This window comes from Calidris pugnax, unplaced genomic scaffold (assembly GCF_001431845.1).
Source record: "Calidris pugnax isolate Ruff unplaced genomic scaffold, ASM143184v1 scaffold172, whole genome shotgun sequence".
Lineage (NCBI taxonomy): Eukaryota > Metazoa > Chordata > Aves > Charadriiformes > Scolopacidae > Calidris > Calidris pugnax.
In genome coordinates this window covers 868121-880362 of record NW_015090897.1, presented here as the reverse complement: position 1 = coordinate 880362, position 12242 = coordinate 868121, and the positions used below count along the sequence as shown (strand labels likewise).

Genomic DNA, 12242 nt, shown 5'->3' with positions numbered 1-12242 from the left:
TCTGGAGCTGAGAGCCAGGAGATCCTCGGGGAAGGGATGCTCCCGCCAGGTGAGGGAGAGGAGATGGGATCCGAGCGTCAGAGGGCCCTTTTTCCCCCCCTTCCCTTCCCTTTTTCCCCCCCTTCCCTTCCCCAAAATTCCCAGAAATAAAAAAAACCACAAACATACCCGTGGCGTGCACAAAGGTATTTTTAGGTGGTTTAGCGGTTTGTTATTATGGCATTTTGGGGGAAATGTGGGGGTTTTTTTGGGTGCCGCCCGTACCGCGCTGCCCGGGGGTGATATTCGGGTTTAAAGCCAAATATCGGGGCGTCCCTCCGTCCCCCCGCAGGTGTCGGAGCAGCAACGGGGAGAGCAAACGGAGCAAATTTTTTTTTGCGGTAACTCCGGGGGGGTGGGCAATCCGTCGGGAATACGCACTTGGCGGGACGCTTTTATTGCCCTGATTTGGGGGTTTTTTTTTGTGTCCCCACCCGAGACACACACAGTGTCCGTCCCCCCCCTCCCCGGGTAACAGCCCATGGGCCGCGCTCCTCAAGTGACGGGGGGGTCGCCGGGGAGGGGGGCGCTTCGGCCGTGCCTGGGTAAGAATTTATCGACAGGGTCCTCAGCAGGACCTGTCCGAGGTGAGGGACGTGGGGCGGGGGGGCTGCATCACCCCGGGAGGTGTCCCCACCGCTCAGGTGTAGCTCCAGAGCGTCCCTTCTCCCACCCCGCTCCGGGCCGGACCCCCGAGGGGGGGGTGAGCTGCTTCCTGCCCCCCGCGGGGCGCCCCGCAACCTGCGGATACCTTTATTTAAATAACGTGTCCCCTATGGAGCTGAGAGCCAGGAGATCCTCGGGGAAGGGATGCTCCCGCCAGGTGAGGGAGAGGAGATGGGATCCGAGCGTCAGAGGGCCCTTTTTCCCCCCCTTCCCTTCCCTTTTTCCCCCCCTTCCCTTCCCCAAAATTCCCAGAAATAAAAAAAACCACAAACATACCCGTGGCGTGCACAAAGGTATTTTTAGGTGGTTTAGCGGTTTGTTATTATGGCATTTTGGGGGAAATGTGGGGGTTTTTTTGGGTGCCGCCCGTACCGCGCTGCCCGGGGGTGATATTCGGGTTTAAAGCCAAATATCGGGGCGTCCCTCCGTCCCCCCGCAGGTGTCGGAGCAGCAACGGGGAGAGCAAACGGAGCAAACACCCCCCCCCCCCCGGCATGTGCGCGGCGGATCCGCGGGTGGCGGGGCGGGCACAGCATCCAGGTATAAATATCTGTAGATATCTATAGATCTGTCCGTATAAACACATGCGCACGGAAGGTTGATATATGTTAAATTAATACAATGTGATATCTATTGGTAGAAATATTAGGCGGCGGGCGGGAGCGGGCGCGGATTTCCCCGCCGCCGCGGGGGTCCCGTCTGACAGCGCGGTGCCACCGCCGGCTCTGTCCCCCCCCGGGAATAAACCTCATTTGTCAGGGGAGGCAAGGGGCGCCTGGAGTTACTGCCAGGTCTTCACCCTCCCCAGCCGCCCCCCACCCCCAAAAAATTAGAAAAAAAAAAAAAAGAAGCATAAAGCAGCAGCGAGGGGCAGGACCCCCCCTTCTCCCTGCGCTGCTGCTTCTGTTGGCAAACCTCTGAAACCGTCCGGTGTCACCTCGAAACTGCCCTTTGCGACACCGGCGTGGCACAGAGCAGAGCTTCCCAGCACCCTCTCAGGATAGAACTGGCATTTTCCCCGCTTCTCGGCTTTTTTTTTTTTTTTTTTTTTTTTTTTTAATTTTCCGCCTGTAACTGCAACTGCGGGGTACGAAATATAGGAATAGATACATCCATCTCTCCCTTAATCTCCTCTCGCCGCGGAACATGCCAGCGATTTCAAACCTGAGCCCGTCACTTCGCTAAAAGAAAAAAACAAAAGATAAGAAAAAAAAACAAACACCGCTACCAATAATTACAGAAAAGAAAGGAAATAATTACAGAAAGAGAAAAAGGAAAGGAAAGAAGAAAGAAGGTAAAAAAGAAAAGAGAGAAGAAGAAGAGAGCAGAAGAGAAGAGACAAAAAAAGAAAAGAGAGCAGAAGAAAAGAGAGGAAAAAAAGAAAGAGAAAAAGAAGAGAAGAGAGGAAAAAAGAGAAGAGAGGAGAAGGAGAGGAGGGAGGAAAAAAAGAAACGAGAGGAGAAGGAGAGAAGGAGAGGAGGGAGGAAAAAAGAAACGAGAGGAGAAGGAGAGGAGGGAGGAAAAAAAGAAACGAGAGGAGAAGGAGAGAAGGAGAGGAGGGAGGAAAAAAGAAACGAGAGGAGAAGGAGAGGAGGGAGGAAAAAAAGAAACGAGAGGAGAAGGAGAGAAGGAGACGAGGGAGGGAAAAAAAGAAAAGAGCAAAGCTCCCACCGTTTAGGCTATTTGTTAGTGTTTCCCATCCGTTTTGAGGCGGGCAGAGCCGGGAGCGGCGCAGCGCGGGGCAGAGGGAGCTGCCGAGCCCCCGAGGCGGGGAGCTGCGGGATCCCAGCCCTGAGGGGGGGTCTGAGCCCTCTCCCTTCCCGCGGGGGTGCGGGGATTGCGTCTCAGGGCAGGTAGGCGGCCAGGCCGGCTCCCCGCAGGAACGGGAAAAGATAAAAGCTAGAAAGAAGGAAAACTTTTAAAGAAAAAAAAAATAAAAAGAAAAATAGAAAAAAGAAAAAAAGATAAAAGAAAGAAAAAGAAGCACCAAAACAAACCAGAAAAAAGGCAAAAAGATGAAAACAAAAACAAAAAGAAAAAAGAGAAAAAAAAGCAGGAAAAAAAAGGAAAAAGGAAAAAAGAAAAAATAGAAAAAGAAAACAAAAAAAGAAAAAAGGTAAAAGAAAAAAGGAAAAAAGAAAAAATAGAAACAGAAAACAAAAAAAGAAAAAATAGAAAAAGAAAACAGAAAAAAAGAAAAAAAAGAGTGAGAAAAAGGGTAAGAGGGTAAGGAAGAAGAGGAAAAAAAAAAAGAAAAATGAAGAAAAGGTAAAAATGAATAAAGCTGCTGTGTGTAATTGGGCAGCAGGAGCAGGGCTGGTGCCGGTGCCCGGGGCAGAGGGTGCCACCCCTGTCCCCCGAGCTGTGCCACCCGATGGGGCTGGCACCGTCCGCCCCGGGGTGAGGATCCGGCCTCACGCCTTCCCCCGACCCAAACCCCACATCAAAGGGCAGGCGACAGGCAATGTGGAGCGCACATGGGAGGCTCCCAGAGCCTCTTCTGTCAAAACGTGTTTCCTGGCGTTTTTCTGCCCTTCCAGACCTCCCCCCCCCCCCCCCCCCGCCCCCGGCACCCTCGCAGCGGCGTGGAGGAGCCGTGGGGACCCACAGACCTCTGGAGATGGGCTGTGTGTAACCTACAGCCAGCCCCGAGGAGCTGCTGGTTTCCCTTCTGCCTCCCTGGGACGCAGTGACTTGCGGCAAGTTAATAGCCATTGTCATCCAGGGGTGGTTTTAATTATCTTTTTTGGGGGGGATTTAACTCGTCTCCTGCCACTTCTGCTCGCGTGAGGCTGGGCGTTGCTCCAACATCCCCTTCCAAAGCCCTGCCAACCCACATCTCACCTGCTTCGCTTCCACCCCACTGCCCGAGTCCTGGCTCGGCCAAAGGTGGCCGCCATCTCCACCTCAAGCCCCAGGGCCTGATGGATGTCCCTCAAAACCCCTGCGTGTGGCCCCCCCGGGATCCGCCAGGCTCTGGAGGCACAGTGGGATCCGAGATGGGCTGGAATGGGGAACGGAGGAGGGTTTCAAGGCTCTGGAACTGGTGGGGAGGTGGGGGGGTGATGGGAAGGGGAATTAAGACCAGTTGGTTCCGCAGGAGCGTTCAGGAAAACAGCCTTAGAAACGTTTTAGGTGGTGATTTAAATAAAGCTGTGATTTAGGATGCAACCAGGGATTTGTAGCGTGTTTGAATGATGATTTGTTTCTATAGTTTTTTAGGGTTTTTTTTTTATTATTATTCACAGCATTTGGGGAGGTTATAAAAAAAGAGCACTAGGTGTGCGTGCATCAATCGATACACTGCCATATGCTCCCACAAATGCTGCCTGTGTCTCCGTGCACTCGTTTCTCATTGCTGTAACAAACTTAGAGGAAAAAAAAACCTTCCTGTTTTTGCAGAGATTCCAAGACACAGCCTCTGGAAAGAGCCACTGCAGGGCTTCATCCCCAGGAACACCACGGCACCCGGGAACCTCCTGCTACTTCACTGGGACAGGACTCCAGCTGACAAACACGCCAGTGCCGGGGATTAGCTGGAAATTTGGAGTTTAAACTCAGACTGGCTTTTTCACACCATCGTGTGCCTTTTCCAAGGAACTGCCCCAGCACCGGGGAAGCCTCGGAGATGCCTGAAGGCTCTGCTCCACACATGCCCCGGAGCCTTTCTCTCTTGACAAGGAACCGAGGGTGTATCTCACACCTCATCCCATGCGGATCCACAGGCACAGCATTCCCGCTGCCCGGAGGAGCCCGCCCCAGCACTGCACATCCACCACGAGCTCCCACAGATGTGGTGGCACCAAGGAAAAGCCAGCGGTGACACCGTGCTGGTCACCCCCTCTTTGGCTCAGTAGCCTGGTAGGGAGCCAGGATGGCTCCTGCCTCTGGGTTAGGGAATTATTGCCCATCACCGTAGCACATGGCTTGCAGAATATCAGGACAGGGAGGAGAAATAGTCCTCTTTCCTCTGAGGCTGCATTAATCTGCAGGGCACAATTAACCAATCAATTATTCAGTCCCTCTTCCTTCCTCCCTCGCCTGTGCCAACAGGAGAAGTTTCTAGCCAGACATCAGTGTACCATTAGAGGGTGGGAAGCAGTTTGACCTCCCCAGGGAGCTGGAGTGAGGTCCCCAGAGCCTTAGGAACATTCTGTTAACCACCAGGCCAGTGGCATCCTGTGAAAAACAACCAATTTTTCAGTTTGTTGTCAAAAAAGTTTATTCTTCACCCCTGGAATGCAGGAAAGGAGTGGGAGGCGTTGGGCTGGGCAGCCAGGTCCATGGTAGATGTCAGCAGTGCTGAGGTGCTTCCGAGGAGTGATGGGAGACTTTGTGCCCTTGGGAAAAGGGCAGGAGGGTTTTCAGCCTCTGGTGGGTATGTCTGTCCCATATGTCTGTCCATGATGGGGCTTTGGGAAAGCTCCAAACCAGACTGCCCTGGGGAGGACGTGTGAAGTGGTGATGGGCTTTCAGATGCCAGGTCAAGACGGTGAGTAGCTGCGCCCAAGTGGCTGGAAATCACAAAGGACATCTCCTCAAAGGCACCAGCACAGGGTGCTGCTTCTGCGGGGCATCTGGTGGGTATGTCTGTCCCATATGTCTGTCCATGATGGGGCTTTGGGAAAGCTCCAAACCAGACTGCCCTGGGGAGGACGTGTGAAGTGGTGATGGGCTTTCAGATGCCAGGTCAAGACGGTGAGTAGCTGCGCCCAAGTGGCTGGAAATCACAAAGGACATCTCCTCAAAGGCACCAGCTGCTTCTGTGGGGCACCCATGCTGCCACCCCCTTGTTCAGAGCTCGCTTTGCCCTTAGGATCTGGAAAATGAAGCCTTTGAAGTCCAGCCTGACCTCACACACAGCCTTTTTGGAGCCAGACTGAACCCACCACAGGTGAGGGACCTTTGCTCCTGTATCTGGGCTGCTTAATGTAAAAGAACCCATAGACCCAGACCCACGTACCTATGAGCTGCTGAGGCTGCTTGAAGGAGTAGAGGGTCCAAAAGAGTAACAGGGTCCCAAAAGAACACCAGGGTCCAAAAAGCGCAACTTTGGAGAGATCTGAACCGAGTCTTCCCTCTGTGCGTGTCAACACAACCTGCCCAAGACATTTTATTGCAATGAATATTTTAAGAGCCCAGGGACAGTGTTGAAATGGAAGATCTCACTCCTTAGGCTGGCAGTCAAACCGGGGTCTCCTAGAATTGACAAGGAAGGTCAATAGGGCAGGTTTTGGTAGAATTTGGTACATTTTGGTACAAGTCCTGGTAGAGAAATAGAGCTTGGAAGTATGGTCCATGTGCCCAAGGCCTTAATCTCCCCCTACCCCGCCCCCATAAAATCAACCACATAATTTGTAATCATTCATAACAGTTGGAATTGCCTTGACTTTTAAAAGACTTTTCTCATTAGGCAACCCTTTATCCCTTGTAAAGCATATTATTGATCTTAATATGCAGAAAATGCCATAGCTGGCAACTCTGAACGTCTGTGCCATTTTTGCTAAACAATGAGAATTGATGGGGTTTGGCAGGACATTAAAATATTTAACATTATAGCTTTGGGAAGGCTTTTATGTGTCTGTACTAATAGGAAAATCTTTTAAGAGGAAAAATGTTTTTCTCTGCTCCACTAAAATCTCCAGTGAGGGCTGATTGTATTTGCATTAAACCCGATGGGAGGTTCGTTACTGACTTCAAAGTCAGTTCCAAGAGGAATTCCAGTTTGGAAAATTATGACTTGGAGAAACATCTCAGCCTTTTAGTCACGTGACCATTTAAATTGTCATTTTGTTACATGCCCTGACACTTTGGAAAGCATCTGGGGCCGGGACATTTGGCTTTGCCCACAGAAGCTGCAAATTAGCAGCCTGAGCGTGGTGGAGATGCCAACTCCTACACCATCGTGTCATCTGAAGGTGGACCAAGTGCCACTCCTGTGCCATAGGCCTGTGTCACGTCCCTCTAAGAGTCTTTAAAGACACTTAAAAAAAATTTTTTACTCCCCTGCTCTCTGTTCTCACCCTCCTAACCTGACTTGCAGGGCTGAGCCCTGGTGCTTTGGCTGATTCTCTGCTTTTACAGCATTATGAGTAGAGTGTAGAGCTCAGGAGGAGGTAGTACAGGAAGCAACGGGGTGTTCAAAAACCAGACCGTCACTGCCTTGAGCCTTACAAGACCTAAAGAGGCAGCTGTGATGAGGAAAACACATAAATTTCAATCCCTCGACTCAGCAAGGAGTATTTGCCACTTAATTTGCCACATCCTGGACCACGGCAAGATGCTTAAGGGCTGTGGCAGAGCCCAACCATCATCACCTTAAGATGCAAGAGCATCTAGGTGCTCCTCCTTCCTAGGCTGAGCCCTGCAAGGTCTTTGTGCTCTGATCAGGCATCTTTGCACTTAAGACGAAGGAGGAAAATTCTTGAGGCTAACCAGGTGGCCTCAGAGAAGGTTGTGATGAAAAGAAGATTGTGAAGTCCACGTCTATTTTCATCCTTCAGTATTGAGTCTGTGTGAGGACACTCTGTCCTGCAGGCATCCAGAGCACAGAGGTCCTTCTTGCCCACATTTCTCTTAAAAGACTTAAGGGCAGAGCTCGGAGGCCTCCTGGACCGTTTTGTAACATTAAATAGGGGCTGGTACGCTTCGTTTTCACCATGGAGCTCATCCCCACGTTTCCCCGAGGTGGGCAATTCAATGATGAGCATCACGTGACTGGTGAAGACCAAATTTGCTTTATCCTTTGCAGCCTTCCCGAAGGACAGCACCCCCTGTAAATGCCAGCGGGAGAAGAACAAAATGTAACACTGGTGCCCTGTAATCCTGTTTATTCCCGTACACAACAAGCTCAAACGCCGGGGTCTTTTAATAGCTTTTTCCATCTTGGAGGCTTTGTTTGGATGTGGTTTTCCTGATGTATCCTAGTAACATATTTAGTTAATTTATATTGTGTGTATGTGTAGACAGATATACACACATCCATATGTATGCACACACATAGTCCTCATTAAGTAAGTGTTAAACCTCCCACAGCAGAGTGGTGTTTGGAGGGTGATGGGGCTGAAGAGGGGACGTCTGTTCCCTCTGCAGAGACCGCTCTGGGGGGCACACGCAACCCCCCACCCCATCACTGGTTCCTCTGACCTGGGTGGAGGAACCTTTTCTCCTTCCTTCGAGGAAGGACACGGAGATGCTGGGAGGGCTGGAGCCCCTCTGCTGTGAGGACAGGCTGAGAGAGTTGGGGGGGTTCAGCCTGGAGGAGAGAAGGCTCCAGGGAGACCTTAGAGCCCCTTCCAGACCCTCAAGGGGCTCCAGGAGAGATGGGGAGGGACTCTGGACCAGGGAGGGGAGCCATAGGAGGAGGGGGAAGGGTTTGACACTGAAAGAGGGGAGATTGAGGTGAGATCTCAGAAAGAACTTGTTTGGTGTGAGGGTGGTGAGAGCCTGGCCCAGGTTGCCCAGAGAAGCTGTGGCTGCCCCATCCCTGGAGGGGTTCAAGGGCAGGTTGGAGGGGGCTTGGAGCAACCTGGTGTGGTGAGAGGTGTCCCTGCCCAGGGCAGGGGGTGGCACTGGGGGGGCTTTAAGGTCCTTCAATAAGGACCTTAAAGGTTGATTCAGACAAGACTTCTTCTCTTGAAGTCTTCTTTTTTAGACAAGAAGGTCCTTGAGAAGGAGCAGACTTTCTCTTGAAGGACTCAATCCTGGCCATGTCTGTCTCTATAAAATCAAACCAGAGCTGGTTTCAGGGCTACAATAGGCACTTTTGGAAAACCCACACACTCCTTATCCTCTTTTTTTTTTTTTTTTTTTTCCCCAGGCCCCCTAAGTGGATGGCAGGAGCCCTCCCCCGTCGTATTTATTGTACAACAAAACTCCCATCCAGGAGGATTCTGCAGACCGACGGACAGAGGAGTCAGGCTCAGGAGCTGAGGAGAGGACGTGAATAATTTCCTTCATAGCTGGTTTAGAAAGAGCCAGCTGCTTTCTACGCTCCTGCCAAAACCAAGAGGAGATAGTCTGAGGTTAAGGAACGCGCGGGATAATTTTCATACCAAATGTGAAAAGGGAGAAATTGCTTTAACATGTAGTAACTCACCATAAAAATGTGATACGTGTCCCCTTCCAGCTTTAAAAGGAGACTTTAGAAACCCTGCTCGTCTTTGATTTGTTAAGGCAATTTTACATTTCTTTTTTTTTTTTTAATTCACAAGTTTGTGAGAAAACATAATGAAACCCTTGATGTTTTTATGACCTCGATTAGCGCTTCATTGTATAAGTATTTGGTTATTGAAACATACACCAAATATTGCGCTGTAAAATCTGTTGTGACTTACTCAATAGCTTTTGGAATTAATAGGGAAAAAAATGACAAGATTGCAAAAATGGTATTAATTTTTATTTCATTTCATTTAATAAAAAACTCACTTGACTGCACAGTCCTTTGCTTTATTTTCTCACTTATCGTGTATATATTTGGAGAAAAATGTCTGTTGCATATCATCTCTCTAACACTAAAAAACGATGCTGTTATTAATAAGTTGCTGAGAAAAATAAACCAGTTTGCACTTTGATTTCTATCACTCCTGGTAAGTGATTCTGCTGGAGTAAACATAGCTCTAACACATGTAAACAACACAGGAAATTAATAACAAAATTCTTTGGATTTATTTCAGATGCCGCATACTTTATGTAAATATATGTGGCTTTCAATTTCAATGATTTTCCAGTAAGTAATAAACTTTGCTCATTAACCTCCTCTTAAACTAAACATTTATTACTTTATAAGTGTTATTTCAACTAAATCAAGTGGATGTTCTTGGTAAATTAATGCAGCAGATCTGTTCAGCCAGAGAGGCCGGACGGCTCCTCGGGAGCTGGGAAAGCTCTGAGTTTCTACTTAAACTTCAAGGGAACGAGAAGCAGTATAATATGCTGATTTTGAATGTAAAAAATAAATGTTGATAATATCTTTTTAAAATTAATCTACTTTTCCCTTATAAGCTCAGTGGTAAAACATGGGAAAAATCCCATAAAAACTTTTTAAGGTTACACATATCTGCTCCCTGAATCTTGGGTTAGTAGTTTTTCACGGAACTGATTTGGTGGTTTTTCCTTTTTCACTGCCAGCTGTGATCAGTCAATATTTTCCTGGAAACACGGTTCTTTTAAGTACACAGTTTTCAGCACATAAGGACAAAAATATTTTGCATCTTCTGTACCAACAGGAAAAAATACGTATTAAGAAACATTCTGCTCTTGTGATTGTCACAATATACGTTTGACCTCAAAAAAGTTGTCAGCACTTTTGATGGGAACCCACCTCTTCTCAGCCCGAGCATCTCTTCTTGGGGCAGGATTAGATGGGAACCCCCCTCTTCTCAGCCCGAGCATCTCTTCTTGGGGCAGGATTAGATGGGAACCCCCCTCTTCTCAGCCCGAGCATCTCTTCTTGGGGCAGGATTAGATGGGAACCCCCCTCTTCTCAGCCCGAGCATCTCTTCTTGGGGCAGGATTAGATGGGAACCCCCCTCTTCTCAGCCCGAGCATCTCTTCTTGGGGCAGGATTAGATGGGAACCCCCCTCTTCTCAGCCCGAGCATCTCTTCTTGGGGCAGGATTAGATGGGAACCCCCCTCTTCTCAGCCCGAGCATCTCTTCTTGGGGCAGGATTAGATGGGAACCCCCCTCTTCTCAGCCCGAGCATCTCTTCTTGGGGCAGGATTAGATGGGAACCCCCCTCTTCTCAGCCCGAGCATCTCTTCTTGGGGCAGGATTAGATGGGAACCCCCCTCTTCTCAGCCCGAGCATCTCTTCTTGGGGCAGGATTAGATGGGAACCCACCTCTTCTCAGCCCGAGCATCTCCCCTTGGGGCGGGATTTGATGGGAACCCACCTCTTCTGAGCCCAAGCATCTCCCCTTGGGGCAGGATTTGATGGGAACCCACCTCTTCTCAGCCTGAGCACCTCTCCTTGGGGCAGGATTAGATGGGAACCCACCTCTTCTCAGCCTGAGCACCTCTCCTTGGGGCAGGATTAGATGGGAACCCACCTCTTCTCAGCCTGAGCACCTCTCCTTGGGGCAGGATTAGATGGGAACCCACCTCTTCTCAGCCTGAGCACCTCTCCTTGGGGCAGGATTAGATGGGAACCCACCTCTTCTCAGCCTGAGCACCTCTCCTTGGGGCAGGATTTGATGGGAACCCATTTCTTCTCAGCCCGAGCACCTCTCCTTGGGGCAGGATTCAGAGCATCCTGCTCTGCTACCTGCCCTCCAAGCCCATCTCCACTCCTTTTCCAGGCAGGACTCCATGGTGGGGGACACAGGATGGGCATCTCTGTCCTTGGGGGAGCTGCCAGCACCCGGGGGGTCCCTGGGAAGTATTTAGTTGCTCTGAGCGTGTCAGCTATCAGCGCACGGCGCAGTGTTTGACACGAGTTTGAGGCTTCTGGATTTTATCTCGTAATGAGGCGCAGACTGTCCTCGGGGGGGTTGGTGAATCATCACATCGCTCGCAACCCGCGGCACTCGTTTTAGGGGTTGTGTTGGCCAGGAGCCGCCGCCTTGGGTGACATTAGCTCTGATTACTGGAGTCGAGCTCTAAAGTTTATTAACTCAGATATAAGGGGTTTTGGTTTCTTTTTTTTCGGTTTTATTTTGGTTGGTTCAACTGGATTTGCTTCAGACATGACTCATTGCCACTTCCTGCAGCTCCAGCGCGGTTCCTGCAGGACCCTGGGCCACGGAGCACCCACTTCAAACACAAGGCAAGTTCTCCTGTATATTTTGCGTACTGAGGCTTCATCTAAATTAAACGTGGCAAGCCAGAGGGCATGCAGTACACATCCTCGGTTCCCTTAGTAGTCTGAAAAGAGAACTACAAAGAAAAAAAAAAAAAAAAGGAAACAAAAAGAAAAGAGAAAAAGAGAGAAAAAAAAATACGCTGGATATTTAAAGGAAGAAGTCAAATTCCAAAAGCTCACAGGAAGCCAAATTCTCCAGGCACAAGAAAAGTGACATTATCCAAACCAAACCTTAACACAGCATGGAAATGTGATGAAGAGTAGGGCTGGTATTTTCAGTGAAGCTCTAGACATATATGTAAATACAATCAAATTGGGAACACATTCTAGGGATTAAAGAGATCTGCGTAGCACTGGAAGAAAGAAGCAGCAGATGTAACTGCTAACAACAAAAGAAGGGGTTTCTGGCCAAAGCTCAAGATTTTCTTGCACCCAGGCCCGTTGTTGCAAATGAATCTGGACACAGTAAATAATTTGTCGTGACTTGTAGATCCAACTCCTTTTTGTTGTTGCTCGTGAACTAGCTACCATTTACCAACATGCTGACTTTTACAAATGAGTTCCTTCAGAGCCCTTCAGCGAACACATAATGCAGATGTGTTTCCATCGAGGCACTGTCACTGCTCTATTAAACTGAGCCTCTGTGGTGGCTCCGAGACGGGCAACAACCAAAAAGCCTTGGTGACTGAAGGTGGCCAAGAATTTCTGAGCCCTGGCCAACAGATTGCCAGCAGA

At 49.5% G+C, this 12242-nt stretch overlaps 1 long non-coding RNA gene across 1 annotated transcript; it reads left to right on the top strand.

Moving 5' to 3' along the window:
- The first annotated feature begins 5293 nt into the window (after positions 1 to 5293).
- Positions 5294 to 9278, top strand: LOC106891702. The gene is made up of 2 exons (XR_001412763.1): positions 5294 to 5599; positions 8525 to 9278. It is a non-coding gene; the product is annotated as an uncharacterized LOC106891702 (long non-coding RNA).
- The last annotated feature ends 2964 nt before the right edge of the window (positions 9279 to 12242 follow it).